Source organism: Macaca mulatta, chromosome 5 (assembly GCF_049350105.2).
Source record: "Macaca mulatta isolate MMU2019108-1 chromosome 5, T2T-MMU8v2.0, whole genome shotgun sequence".
NCBI classification, from domain to species: Eukaryota; Metazoa; Chordata; class Mammalia; order Primates; family Cercopithecidae; genus Macaca; species Macaca mulatta.
Window position 1 is genome coordinate 8776366 of NC_133410.1, and position 14283 is coordinate 8790648.

At 43.5% G+C, this 14283-nt stretch overlaps 1 long non-coding RNA gene and 1 pseudogene across 2 annotated transcripts; both read right to left on the bottom strand.

The window, feature by feature from the left end:
* Positions 1-2467: 2467 nt before the first annotated feature.
* On the bottom strand, positions 2468-5222 carry LOC144341121 (uncharacterized). Its single transcript, XR_013417765.1, has 2 exons — positions 5017-5222; positions 2468-3951 (listed from the first exon to the last, which is right to left on the bottom strand). It is a non-coding gene; the product is annotated as an uncharacterized LOC144341121 (long non-coding RNA).
* A 1382-nt stretch (positions 5223-6604) lies between these two features.
* On the bottom strand, positions 6605-12549 carry LOC722786 (uncharacterized; annotated as a pseudogene). Its single transcript, XR_013417762.1, has 4 exons — positions 12309-12549; positions 8312-8438; positions 8059-8116; positions 6605-7643 (listed from the first exon to the last, which is right to left on the bottom strand). The product of XR_013417762.1 is annotated as an uncharacterized LOC722786 (transcript).
* Positions 12550-14283: the final 1734 nt, after the last annotated feature.

Sequence of the window (14283 nt, forward strand, 5' to 3'; positions counted from 1 at the left end):
GAATTCGATCCTCTTACAGCCACATGAGAAGTTGGCGAAGAACTGAATGTCGACCCTTCTATGGTCATCTGGCATTTGAAGCCAACTGGAAAGTTGAAAAAGCTTGATAAGTGGGTGCCTCATGAGCTGACCAAATAGTTTAAAATGCGTCCTTTTGAAGTGTCATCTTCTCTTATTCTATGAAACAACAATGAACCATTTCTTGATCAGATTGTGACATGCCACGAAAAGTGGATTCCATACAACAGCCAGCTCAGTGGTTGGACTGAGAAGAAGCTCCAAACCACTTCCCAAAGTCAAACTTGCACCAAAAAAAGGTCATGGTCACTGTGTGGTGGTCAGCTGCCGTTCTTCTGATCCGCTACAGTTTTTGAATCCTGGTGAAATCATTACATCTGAGAAGTATGCCAAGCCGTTCGATGAGACGCATGGAAAACTGCAGCACCTGGAGCCGGCACTGGTCAACAGGAAGGCCCAGTTCTCCACAACGCCTGACCACACGTCATACAACCAGGGCTTCAAAGTTGAATAAACTGGGCCATGAAGTTTTACCTCAGCTGCCATATTCATCTGCCCTCTCGCCAACCACCTACCATTTAAGCATCTTGACAACGTTTTGCAGGGAAAACACTTACACAACCAGCAGGATGCAGAAAACGCTTTCCAAGAGCTCATCGAACCCTGAAAGCACGGAATAAACAAGTTTATTTCTCCTTGGCAAAAATGTGTTCATTGTAATGGTTTTTTGGTTTTTTTTTTTAGACAGAATCTCACTCTGTCGCCCAGGCCAGAGTGCAAAGGTGCAATCTCGGCTCACTGCAACCTCTGCCTCCTGGGTTCAAGAGATTCTCCTGCCTCAGCCTCTTGAGTAGCTGGGATTACAGGCACATGCCACCATGCCTGGCTAATTTTTGTCTTTTTAGTAGAGACGGGATTTCACCATGTTGGTCAGGCTGGTCTCAAACTCCTGAACTCCTGATCCGCCCGCCTCAGCCTCCCAAAGTGCTGGGATTACAGGCGTGAGCCACTGCGACCAGCCCATTGTAATGGGTTCTATTTTGATTAATAAAGATGTGCTGCAGCCTAGTTATAAAAATTTAAAATTCATGGTCCAAAACCACAATTACTTTTGCACCAACCTAAAAATATAAGAATTAAGAGAGGCCTTTATATTAGAGAGCCCATGGATGAGAAAATAATAAAGAATATTACAATCTCCATAACCCACAAACTTGTAACTTAGACCAACTGGATGAATTAAAAGACACAATCTATTAATGCTAAAACACAGGAGAAATAGGTCATCTAAATATATTTATATCTATTAATAAAATGGAATCAATACCTAATAACCTTACAGAAAACTTATAGGTTCCAAAAATCTGCCATTCTGTCATGTTATTCTAACTGGTGGGATTCGGGGATTTCCATTTCGATAAGAACATAGGTGAGTTGCACACACTTAATTTTAGTGCTCATTGGTCAGGAAACATATGTCCACTATAGGATACTGCAGAGCGATGCGTTATGGAGAATTTAGGCAAGATAATATGATTTTCAGAGTTAAAGGAAGACAACCTGTTTTATGTACAGTAATTCCTCATAATATTATAGGGGATACCATATTTAAACTTCGGGATATCCCCAGGTATAATTCTTATTTGAGCCACATGTGAACTTCAGACACGGAGGCTGCCCAACTTAGGTGGCTTTCAACAAACGTGGAAGTTAATTCGCAACCTATTTTGTGGAGGCATAAAATTCAATGAGCACTCACTTAACCTTTTATTTTAAATATTATTTTTGTAAACTTTGCATTTCCAATTAGGTGAGATTTTAAACCTGTTTCAGTTCTTATCCACTTTTTTTTTTTTTTTCCTGAGACAGAGTTTTGCCCTGTCACCCAGGCTGGAGTGCAGTGGCATGGTCTCGACTCACTGCAACCTCCACCTCCCAGGTTCAAGCGATTCTCCTGCCTCAGCCTCCCAAGTAGTTGGGATTACAGGTGCCCGCCACCACGCCCGGCTAATTTTTGTATTTTTAGTAGAGATGTGGCTTCCCCATGTTGATCAGGCTGGTCTTGAATCCCTGACCTTGTGATCTGCCCACCTTGGTCTACCAAAGTGCTCAGATTACAGGCCTGAGCCACCGCGCCCAGCCTCTCCACTCTTTTTAAGTGGAGGGGAGTAAGGGTTGCTTTAAGTTAGGAGGGACTCCCATGTACCCAACCCATTTGTGTAAATTTCTTCCTTCAGAGTTCTTCAAATCAGCATCACAATTGTTAAAGGTCTCCCACATGGTAATAATTGTGCTACAAGGTTTTACAAACATGAAGTTTATGTTTGGCTGAATTAACCTCCTTGCTGTGGCACAAGGGGGCCATAGGTAGTTTCACCAATTATGAAGCGGGTTCACTGTGCAATGGGTGCCGTTGTTCCTGAGTACAATGAGACCAAACACATTCATACATAAATCCCATGAAGTGAATTTATTACTTACAAATAGCAAACAAAAGACAACAGAGGTCTAGGATTCAATATGAACCGCTACCACAAGATCAGGAAGGCTACCCAGAGCAGATGGATGGAGTTTTGACTGTAAATGCTTCACTTGCACTACAACTGAGGGACCCCAGAAAGCAGCCCACCTTGGGTTTTCTCCCAGGATGTGGTTTGCTGGACACAAGCGTTAAAGGCCATTGTTTCGAGCAGGGACTATAACAGAGCCTGGGCTGTTCTGACCAATGTCACCTGATTATCAGGATATTGCCTTCCCAGCATATCATACAGTTATCTTGAGAACTACCAGTAAGAAAGGGAGGAAAATGGCCCTACACCCTTAAAACTGAAGGATCAGGATATTTGTGGTGACAGAGGCACAGACAGTAGCGACAGAGTGTTCTTGTGAGCCATCTACTAGTTCTCTTGACCAGAGAGTGGCACCTGACTGCTTTTCTCTTCCCTTTCAATGGAAACTGTTTCAGAATGTTTTGAATATTTTGAGTTTCTACATCTATAGAGTTGTGGCACATGATCACTGGCAGTGTGGACTCTCTGCACGGTTAAAGTAAAGAGTTCAGGAGCCCATCAAGCCACATTGGAGGAGACCACCTAATCCTCCAAAGAGTGTCACTCCATCTTCCTGGGGTTAGCTCCACATGCAGTAAGGCCATTATGTCTAAGGCCGGCAAGACTTGCAGTCCGAAGATTAGACTTTTGACATGCTGATAAGCAGCAGTGATAAGAAAAGCCCACACACTGGCTAGGAATTTTTCAATGAAACCAGCTGAGATGCTTCTTCATATGCTTCGGTAGGGGCTAATAGCAAACTCTTTCTTCCCATTGTCTTTACTCATCAGTGCCTGAACCGTGAGGCACCATAGATGTACACCTCATCAGGAGGGTGTACGGGACAGAAGCAAGGGGAGCAGCAGCACAAGAAACAAACAAGGCCACTACTTCTGCCTACATAATAACTATTGTCTTGGAGTGTACAATAACTAATAATGTTCACATGACTGCCCTAAGCATACAGAGATGGTGACCAGAGTAGGTGCAGGGACTACAGAGATACAGCCTGATTCTTGCTAATTAGGACATAAGTGTCGGCTTATGTGCTGTGCTTTTGTGCATTAATAAGCCAGGGCCTCAAAACTGCCCGCTAAGCACAGGCCAAATGTCATGCTGGGGTGCAACTAAACATTCATGTCTAGGAGATGACAGCATTTTAGTGTGGGAGAAGATGACAACAGCTGAAGACCACAAAACACTGTGCAGAACAAAGGGAAGGCCCATCGTCAGCTCACGGTTCTGACCCAGGTGACTGCTGATGTGTTTCGGAACTGTCAGCCGACATCAGGTAGGTCAAGTTGAGCAGGTGTCCTGTATGAGGGCTGGTCCATTCGTTTTGTGTTGCGTTGCCAATGGTTTCAATAGCGTCTCATGCACCCCACTGGTGAGGAAGGAATTAGCACCCTACGTTTACTGGCACTAACACATAACATCTATTACTAAACAGATAAGCCAGACATCAGTTATTAATTACATGTAGGAGGATGGTGTAAGCTCCCACAGGCCCAAACAGGGATTAACTTGGGAGCAGAGAGTGGTTTCGCATTAAAAAAGTGAGGATGTTCCTTTTTTTTTTTTTTTTTTTTGGAGACAGAATCTCGCTCTGTCACCCTTCCTGGAGTGCAGGGGTGTGATCTCGGCTCACTGCAAGCTCTGTCTCCGGACTTCACGCCATTCTCCTGCCTCAGCCTCCCTAGAAGCTGGGACTACAGGCGCCCACCATGCCCGGCTAATTTTTTGTATTTTTAGTAGAGACGGGGTTTCACCGTGTTAGCCAGGATGGTCTCGATCTCCTGACCTCGTGATCCGCCTGCCTTGGCCTCCCTAAGTGCTGGGATTACAGGCGTGAGACACCACGCCTGGCCAATGAATCTCCTTTGTTCCTACAGGAGTATATGATTGGTTTGTCTGTTGGCTGGTAGGGAACTGAATCATGTGACACTGACTGGTAAGACTGTAATACTGTAAAATACAATATATAAATTATAATACCATAATGGTGTAATACTATCTACTACAGTACCAAAGGCATCGATGAAAAGCCCAACACTATCATATGTGACTGACAGACTGCATGCTTCCTCCCTCAGATTGGTTACAACATATTGTCCTATCACAGTTCTCTCCTTCATTCAAAATGAACGATCCAAATAACAGACAAAAATAATAAAGAATAAAGGGCAAAAGATGCAAAGAACTCACGAGATGATACTCTATGGTAAAGTTTATGTACTTAGGAATTAATACCAACTCATTATTAGCAAAAAATAAACATCTTTACATCAAGAGTAGTTTTTCCTTTAAAAAAAAAAAAAGGTGGAATGTGTATAATGGACAAGGGATAATCAAAATTTGTCAAATGAGGCTAGTAAGACAATCCCAACAATTCACAATCATTATTCACTGGTCCATTAATCACAGGGCAATACATACAAATGAAACTTACCTGGCCGGGCGCGGTGGCTCATGCCTGTAATCTCAGCACTTTGGGAAGCCGAGGCAGGCAAATCATAAGGTCAGGAGTTCAAGACCAGCCTAGCCAACATGGCAAAACCCTGCTTCTACTAAAAATACAAAGAATTAGCTGGACGTAGTGGCAGGCGCCTGTAGTCCCAGCTACTTGGGAGGCTGAGGCAGGAGAATCGCTTAAACCTAGGAGGTGGAGGTTGCAGTGAGCCAAGATCACACCACCACACTCCAGTCTGGGCAACAGAGTGAGACTCCATCTCAAAAAAATAGTAATAATGAAATAAAAAAATTAAACTTACCTACATATTAGAAAAACATCAAAATTCAACCATGAATCCAGCACATTATCAGATGAATAGACAAAAATTCTACCAACAAACTTAAGAAAATACCATTATCTATGAAATTCAAGTACTACTGCTTAAAGAGCATTGACAGAACTCTCACCTCAAGGTTTCCCTGCAAAACAAGGTGAAATGCATTATTCTCAAGACTCTTTAAGAATGAGCCACTGATAAAAACAATATACTTGTAACTTGTGTAACATTTCATACATTTTTTTCAAGCACTGCACGATAATTAATTTGCGTCAGGCTTTCCAAATTAGAAAAGCTTCACTTATAGAACTTCTCTCCAGTGGGAGTTTTCACACCACTTTTCAAGTAAATGTGAAAACCAAAAATATTCTTGCAGTTTCTAAACTATTAGAGTTTTAATCCTGTGTATGTTCTTGTATTTACAAGGTCCAGCCAGCTACAGTCTGCATTTTCCTATGTCCTTGAGTGGGTATGAAAGAAAGGAAACATTCCCACATTCTGGACATTCAAAGGGTTTTTCTCAGGAATGAGCTGATGTCTCCAAATGGAACTAAGACACCTGAAGGCCTTACCACAAATTTAAACTCAAAAGGCTTTTCTCCACTCCGAGTCCTCCCAAATCTTCAAAAACAGGAAAATTTGAAGGCTTGACCACACTTCCTACATTCTTAAGGTTTCTCTGCAGTGTGAGCTCTTTCATGTTTATGAGGGAATGGGAAAGAGTAAATCTTTTACCACATTTCTTAGATTCAAGGGGCTTTATTATTTATTTTTTTGAGATGGAGTCTCACTCTGTCGCCAGGCTGGAGTGCAGTGGCACAATCTTGGCTCACTGCAACCTCCGCCTCCCGGGTTGAAGTGATTCTCCTGCCTCAGGCTCCTGAGTAGCTGGGATTACAAGCATATGCTACCACACCCAGCTAATTTTTGTATTTTTAGTAGAGACGAGGTTTCAACACGTTGGCCAGGATGGTCTCGATCTCCTGACCTCATGATCTGCGTGGGCTTCCCCCGAACCTCCTGTGGCTTTTTATGTCCTTGAAAAAGAACTAAGAGAACTGAAATGTGCCACCATGCCCAGCTAATTATTATTATTATTATTACTTTGAGATGGCGTCTTGCTCTGTCGCCCAGGCTAGAGTGCAGTGGTGCGATCTCGGCTCACTGCAAGCTCCGCCTCCCGGGTTCACGCCATTCTCCTGCCTCAGCCTCCCGAGTAGCTGGCGTGAGTCACTGTGCCTGGCAGTATTTTATTTTTTGTAGAGACAGGGTTTCACCATGTTGCCCAGGTTATTTCATATTGTTTTAATCCAGGCTGGTTATGAACTCCTGGGCTCAAGCAATACACACACCTTGGCCTCCCAAAGTGCTGGGATTATAGGCTGAGTCACTACACCCAGCATCTATATCATGACTTCTTTCATGGCGAGTAAGGTGACTGGAACGAGTGTAGGCTTTACTGCATCTCTTACATTCATAGGGTTTTTCTCCAGTATGAATTATTTCGTGGAGGTGAAGGGAACTGAGGCGACTGAAGGCTTGGTCACATTGTTTACATTCATAGGCTTACTCTCCAGTATGACTACTTCTATGGTTACAAAGGGAACTCAAACGACTAAAGGCTTTGCCACATTGTTTACATTCATAGGGTCTCTCTCCAGTATGAATGCTTCCATGGTCATGAAGGGAAGTGGAACAGCTGAAGGCTCTATCACATTTGGTACATTTATAGGGTCTTTCTCCAGTGTGAGTCCTTTCATGCGTCTTAAAAGAACAAGAAAATCTGAATGTTTTCCCACATTCCTTACATTCGTAGGGTTTCTCTCTAGTGTGAGTTCATTCATGTATTAGACAAGAACCAGAAACAGTGAACGCTTTACCACATTGTTTACATTGATAGGGTTTTTCTCCTGTGTGAATTCTCTGATGTCTTTCAACTGAATTGAGAAAATAAAAAGCTTTACCACATATCGTTCATTTATAAGCCGGATTTCCACTGTGCATTATCCTGTGTCTTCTAACACCTGGAACAGAAACGAAGAATTTCCCACACTGTTCACATTTATATTGCTTCTCTCCATATGGTTTGTATCCTGAGTGAGCTAGGATGTGCCTATTAAGGAGGGAATGACGTACAAAGACTTTTCCACAAATACTGCATTCACATTGTTTTCATCCAGTAGAAATGTTCTCATTCAGATCAAGATTTGGAATTTGGCTGACAACTTGTCCATCATACTGACTACCTTCTTTGCTTTCACACAGTCTCTGTACCATATGATTTCTGTAAAAAAAAGACAAGCACATTATTATTGCTTGGTTTTATAACTTTCTACTTATTAATAGGTCTTGGACTTACACTGCTACCAATACCAGGGAAAACGCATTTTTTTTTTTTTTTTTTGCCATGACTGAATTATTTGAAAGTAAATGGGTTACTACTGAAAATACAGCTACCACCTGCACGGCTGTGACCAAAATAGTCAGATTCATATACCCAATTTTGTAGTACTATTTTCAAGTAAACTGTTTTTCAAACACTGACTGCTACACTCAAGTACGTTACATTTTGGGTGAAATTTTTCTAAAAAGAAATAAATTTCAAGTGACTCTTATTTGTTTTGATTGCTTGTTTTTAAGCTCATGACATGCTAAGATTCCTTCAGATGACTTTATTTCCTCTTCTCAGTACAAATTATCTTATATCTTTCCCAGGTTTTTCGAAGTGATCTTCAATATTCTGGTCTTTCCATTTGTTTCCTAAAATGCAGACCCACAAAATTATCATGAATTATTACAAACTATAGAAACATTACTACATTTAATGTTCATTGTACACAGTGCCCATGCCTGATTTCTTCACCAAATCATTCCCTTGCCACATTCCAAATCACAAATAGCACTGAAGATAGGGAAATACTTCTGTAATTAAGTGAAATGTGTTGTCGTTCTCACCTACAAAAGCCAGGTTCCTGCAGGTTTCCTGCATCACTTTTCTGGAGAGATTCTTCTCAGAAGAATCTAGCAAAGCCCATTCCTCCTGGGTAAAGTTCACAGCCACATCCTCAAAAGCCACGGAGTCCTAGAACATTCCACACATGTGGATAGAAGGATGGGTGAGACTGACAGCACTGGGAATCTATACTCAATTCATAAGCTATTTACATGATTCTAAAATTTCCAAGCATTTATTTTATGACTTGTCACAACTCTTACTCTGTTCACACATACTCCCCCCGACACAGCAGTACGAATGCTAGAATTGAACTATTCAAAAAGGCAACAGCAAAGTAGAAACACCCATCTCTTTAGAGAAGCCAAGAAGTAAGATGTGCTGCTAGGAGTTACCTTTTAACTTCACTTTGTACATTTCTAGTATCTGCCATAATAAAGTCCTACCTGATGTGCATAAGTGAGTTAATATTATCAGTCCTGAGACTACTTATTCTTAAAAACGGCTGCTCGCAAAGTTCAGTCTTTGTATTAGTAACTTAAATTTTGAAAGGGATTCCACCAACCCAAGTAATAAGAATGACTCACTGCATCTAAATGGCTTATGCAATATATTTGCCACAACTTTTTCTGCTGAAGTTCTATTATTTTGTGTCACTGCAGCGGTGCTTAGGGAACCAGACACCAAAACACAGTCTGAACACTAAGTGTTCAATGAGTTTCCCTGGTAGACAATGTTTTACATGTGCTGTCACTTGTTAACTGGGGAGTTGAGCCCATTCCATGTGATTACACCAAGACAGAATAGGCTTATTAAATTTAATTGAGAAGTAAATAAAACCAATAATTGATATTTAACAATACTAAGACAACAATTTTTAAAATTTGTATTGCACAATGTCAAGGCAGAAAGGAATAAGAGGAAACATGACACATGTTTTTTAAAATGACATTAATGTCACCACTTCCAGATGCTAATCCTATGAAATCACATAAATTCCCAAATCAGGGAATTTAAAACATTAGGCAAGAAAAACTACTTTTTCATATGTAGTAAAAATGACAAATGTCTAATGGTTTTTAGTCCTCTAAAAAAAGAGTGATGGCTTGTCTAACATACTTCTAAGATTTTCAAATGAAAATATTCAGGACAGGACAGTATTAGCAGAGAGATGAGCAAGCAGACCAAGGGAAAAAAAGTCTTAATGACCCAGCATTTATATGGAAAGTTGAGGAATGATAGAGTAGGCACTGTAGAATAGAAAAAGAAATCATATGCACTTTAAAATGTGAGGTAAACCAGGCTGGCACCTACTTGGGAAAATGCATTGCATTCTTCTCTATTCCATGAACAATAATCAACTTATTACATATCAAATATGAAAGATAAAACCAGAACACTTTCAGAAGTCACAGGAAGATTTTTTTTTTTACGAAGGATTAGGCAGAATTTTTTTTATGTAAGAAAAAAGTGATAAAGAAACAGACAAACTCAAACATATTAAAATTTAGGGAATAAAAAGAAAATAGAGTGGGCCGGGCGTGGTGGCACACGCCTGTAATCCCAGCACCTTGGGAGGCTGAGGCGGGCGATCACCTGAGGTCAGGAGGTTGAGACCAACCTGGCCAACATGGCAAAACCCCGTCTTTTTGTTGTTTGTTTGTTTGTTTGTTTTTTGAGACGGAGTCTTGCATTGTCGCTTGGGCTGGGGTGCAGTGGCAAGATCTTGGCTCACTGCAACCTCCACCTCCTGGGTTCAAGCAATTCTCTTGCCTCAGCCTCCCGAGTAGCTGGGATTACAGGTGCCTGCCACCACGCTCAGTTAATATTTTTTGGATTTTTAGTAGAGACAGGGTTTCATCATGTTGGCCAGGCTGGTCTGGAACTCCTGACCTCGTGATCTGCCCACCTTGGCCTCCCAAAGTGCTGGGATTACAGGAATGAGCCACCGTGCCAGGCCTAATACCCTGTGTTTACTAAAAATACAAAAATTAGCTGGGTGTGGTGGTGGATGCCTATAATCCCAGTTACTCGGGAGGCTGACACAGGAGAATCACTTGAACCCGGGAGGTGGAGGTTGCAGTAAGCAGAGATGGCTCCACTGCACTCCAGCCGGGCTACAGAGCAAGACAGCGTCTCCAAAAAAACAAAAAACAACAACAAAAGAAAACCTCAGATATTCAGATACCAGGATACAGATGCGTCCACTGTCATAAATTCTTCACCATGCTGCAAGAGGGGAACTGACATTCTGGTGAATCTTTGTAAATCATCAATTTATCTATCACACTTTTATTTCACCAGTAGTATTTACAAAGCTAATTCCTACAATTCCATTTGAAATTACCCTTAAAGAGAACAGAACTTTAAAACTTACTACACTCACTCTGGGGAAGAAAGAAATATGGATTTTTAGCAAATAAAATACATCATTTTACCTTGCCTCTTTGGAAATAGTATTTTTATCTTTCAAGCTGTACTGACAAAATGTATCTTATTGTCAATGAAAACCTGAAACTCAAATAAGCAGACAAGCCTTTTCAAGGTAACAAACTCAGGGAGAGGCAGTGCTGACTCCAACACAGACCTTTCTAAGTGTCACGGCAGGCCATTCTATCACTCGGGACACCCATCCTGTTCAGTAAAGTACTCAGTGACCACCTAGGAGGCACTGGCACTGCTCTTTGTCCTCCTGTGCGCCTTAAGTGCATTTTAATATTCAAGTTCTTGCACGTCCTCTCTGGGGTGGGTTTTCCTTGCCCTTTGGGACAGTTTTTCTCTCTTCACAATTCTCAGACAATCTAGAGAGCAGAAATCATTTCTGCCTTTTCCTCTCAATATCAGCATCCGATTGGCAGACCATCGATGTGTCTCCGAGGAATAAAAACTCGGGCTGGAGGAACAATTTTAATGACCTAACTTTAATGACATTACGTTGTATTGTCCATTAATTTTAATGTCCTAAAATTTCAACATCCCTAAGGCGTCACCATTTTAGATGAAACTATACCAGGAGATTCCTCTAAGGCCAAGAGCACCCAGCTGCTCCCCTGAGAGACTCTACCCCCTACCTCAGGCTGTCCTTGGCGATGAGATGACCCCAGGGCTGATACTCACTAGACCCTCCAATAGACATGGCCACTGTGGGTATCCTGGGTCATCCCCAGACAGTTTTAAAATGCCAGGACTAGGAAAAGACAGGAGGGTGGCTGAGGACACAACACCCTGTAAAGTTTTCACGGGGAGACCTCAACCTAAACACATTTTGGTCATATGTACACTTAGGAAGGATGAAAAGAAGAGAGGCACAAAGATTTTTTTTTACAGTAGAGTGTCAGATGATTTATTCTCCACTTTCCTCTCATGTAAAATGCTTGGAAAGAGAAAAATATTTTGGCCAAGGTGGCTCACGCCTGTAATCCCAGCGCTTTAGGAGGCCGAGGCGGGCGATCAATTAAGGTCAGGAGTTCGAAACCAACCTAGCCAACATGCCGAAACCCTGTCTCTACTAAAAATACAAAAATTAGCTGGACGTGGTGGTGGGTGCCTATAAGCCCAGCTACTTGGGAGGCTGAGGCAGGAAAATCGCTTGAACCCGGGAGTCAGAGGTTGCAGTGAGCTGAGACTGCACCATTGCACTCCAGCCTGGCGACAGGGTGAGACTCTGTCTCAAAACAAAACAAAACAAACAAACAAAATATATATATGTGTGTGTGTGTATATATATGTATGTATGGTTTGCTTCCTCATTAACCTTATCAAAGCCTTTCATTTACGCCCCTCCTGTGGACCCCAAACCACAAACCATGACTGCGGTACCCGGTTTGTGAATCACCGTTTGCTCAAACACACCGTTTAACGTTTAAACAAAGTCTCAGGTTAATTTTAGGGGGAGAAAGGTGGGACTGGAAGCCCATGAACCACAGTCCCTCCCACGCTGGAACCCCCCTCACAGTGTCGGGGCTCTCCCGGATCACCCTCCAGTGGTCACCGCACTACCTGGGTGGGGGAGGCGCGGGGTTCCCGAAAGGGCTCCGGCCGGCGGAAGTGGCGCCCGCAGGCACAGACAGGACCCAGGGGTCCCGCTGCCCGCCCCGCCCGGCCCTGCACAGAAGGGGACTGAGGCCCGGCTGCGCCGCGGCGACTCGGTCCGCAGGTTCCGCAGCCGATGGCTGGCTCCAGCAGGTTTCAACCAGCGCTCTTCCCCACTTCAGGAAGCCAGGCGCAGTCCACTCACCATTCCTCGGCTCCCCGGATGTCCCGGAGTCAGCGAGGAATGTCCCAATACCCGCAGGTCACAGGGTGGCCGAGGCTGCTGCAGAGCCACCTGGGCCTCCCAGAGCCAAGAAGTAGCAGCGGAGACTCACAGAAAGAGCCTACTGTGGCCAAGGCCAGACAGAGCGTCCGCCAGCCGGATCCCGGAAGCCGCCCTCTCCTTTCCGGCGGCGCGCCTGATTGAACGCTCCCCGCCCCAACGCCCCTGATTGCAGGGGGCCTCAAGCCCCGCCCCCTCAGGCCCTGAGTGACAGTAGATTGCGAGCTCACGCGAGGCTGGCTGAGGCCAGAAAGACCGTTTTGGCCTAGCGGTTTGTAGGGGGTGCGTCCTTCCTGCCCTGGGATCTCACCATGCAAGGACATTCCCAATTAAACTTGTGTAGAAGAAGATTATAGCTATTTGTGCATAAAATATATATAAAATTGCAAGCAATATAATGACAATTCTGTAACTGCCCAGTGGGTTCACCTTGCCCGCTACCTAGACAGAGCCGGTTTCTCAAGAGGGGGGAATAGCAAGAGAGATGGAGTAATTCACGCAGAGTCGGCAGTGCGGGAGACTGGAGTTTTTAATTTAATTTTATTTTTCTGAAACAGAGTCTTGCTCTGTCGCCCAGGCTGGAGTGCAGCCTCGGAGTTTTATGATTATTCAAATCAGTCTCCCTGAGCATTCGGGGATAAGAGTATTTAGAAAGTTTATTTTGCCAAGGTTGGGGATGCTTGTGCATGACACAGCCTCAGGATGTCCTGATGACAGTGGCCCAAGGTGGTCAGAGCACAGCTTGGTTTTGTTGGAGATAAATGCTCGGTGCCGCAAAGTGAAACCAGCACTCAAGCGAAAGTTTTCTCAGCCACACAATTTACTTCTGCAGAAGCGTGCTGCTCGCATCAATCACAATCACAAGAGCACACGGAACAAAGGAAAGCAGGGGTTTTTATTCCTAACGCAATCCCTACCTCTGGCATGGGCTGGGGCCAGACCTCAAGATCTAAACCGATCCGGTGGGCTATTTGTGAATATTTTCCCAAATAAGGAAGGGGGAAAGGGGATGTGAGTTACAACGGTGGGACGTGTTGTTTCGAAGGGAGAAATGGGTGCAGAGCAGGTAACCAAGGGAACAGATGTGAGTTACTGATTAGAACTGATGGGAAGGTTGTTTACAGTAACTAAGGGCAAGGAGACATGGAGAACAAGAAAGTTGAGTTCCAGAACAAAAAACAAGAACGTTAACATGCCAAACCTTGGAAGCGAAACTGATTGTATCTGACAGTTTTATACATTTTAGGGAGATAGGAGACATCAATCAACATATGTAAGATGAACACTGGTTTGATCCGGTACAACCTGAAGCAAAAGTGGGTCAACTCGAAGCCAGGAGGGGGCTTCCAGGTCACAGGTAGGTGAGAGAAACTCTTCTGAGTTTCTGATGAGCCTTTCCAAAGGAGGCAATAAGATATGCATGCTTCTCAGTGAGCATGGGATGACTTTGAATAGAATGGGAGGCAGGTTTGCCCTAAGCAGTTCCCAGATTGACTTTTCCCTTTATCTTAGTGATTTGGGGGGCCCAAAATATTTTCCTTTCCAATTTCCCCCTTTTGTTTTAAAAATATTTTGGAGAGGGCCGGGCGCGGTGGCTCAAGCCTGTAATCCCAGCACTTTGGGAGGCCGAGACGGGCGGATCACGAGGTCAGGAGATCG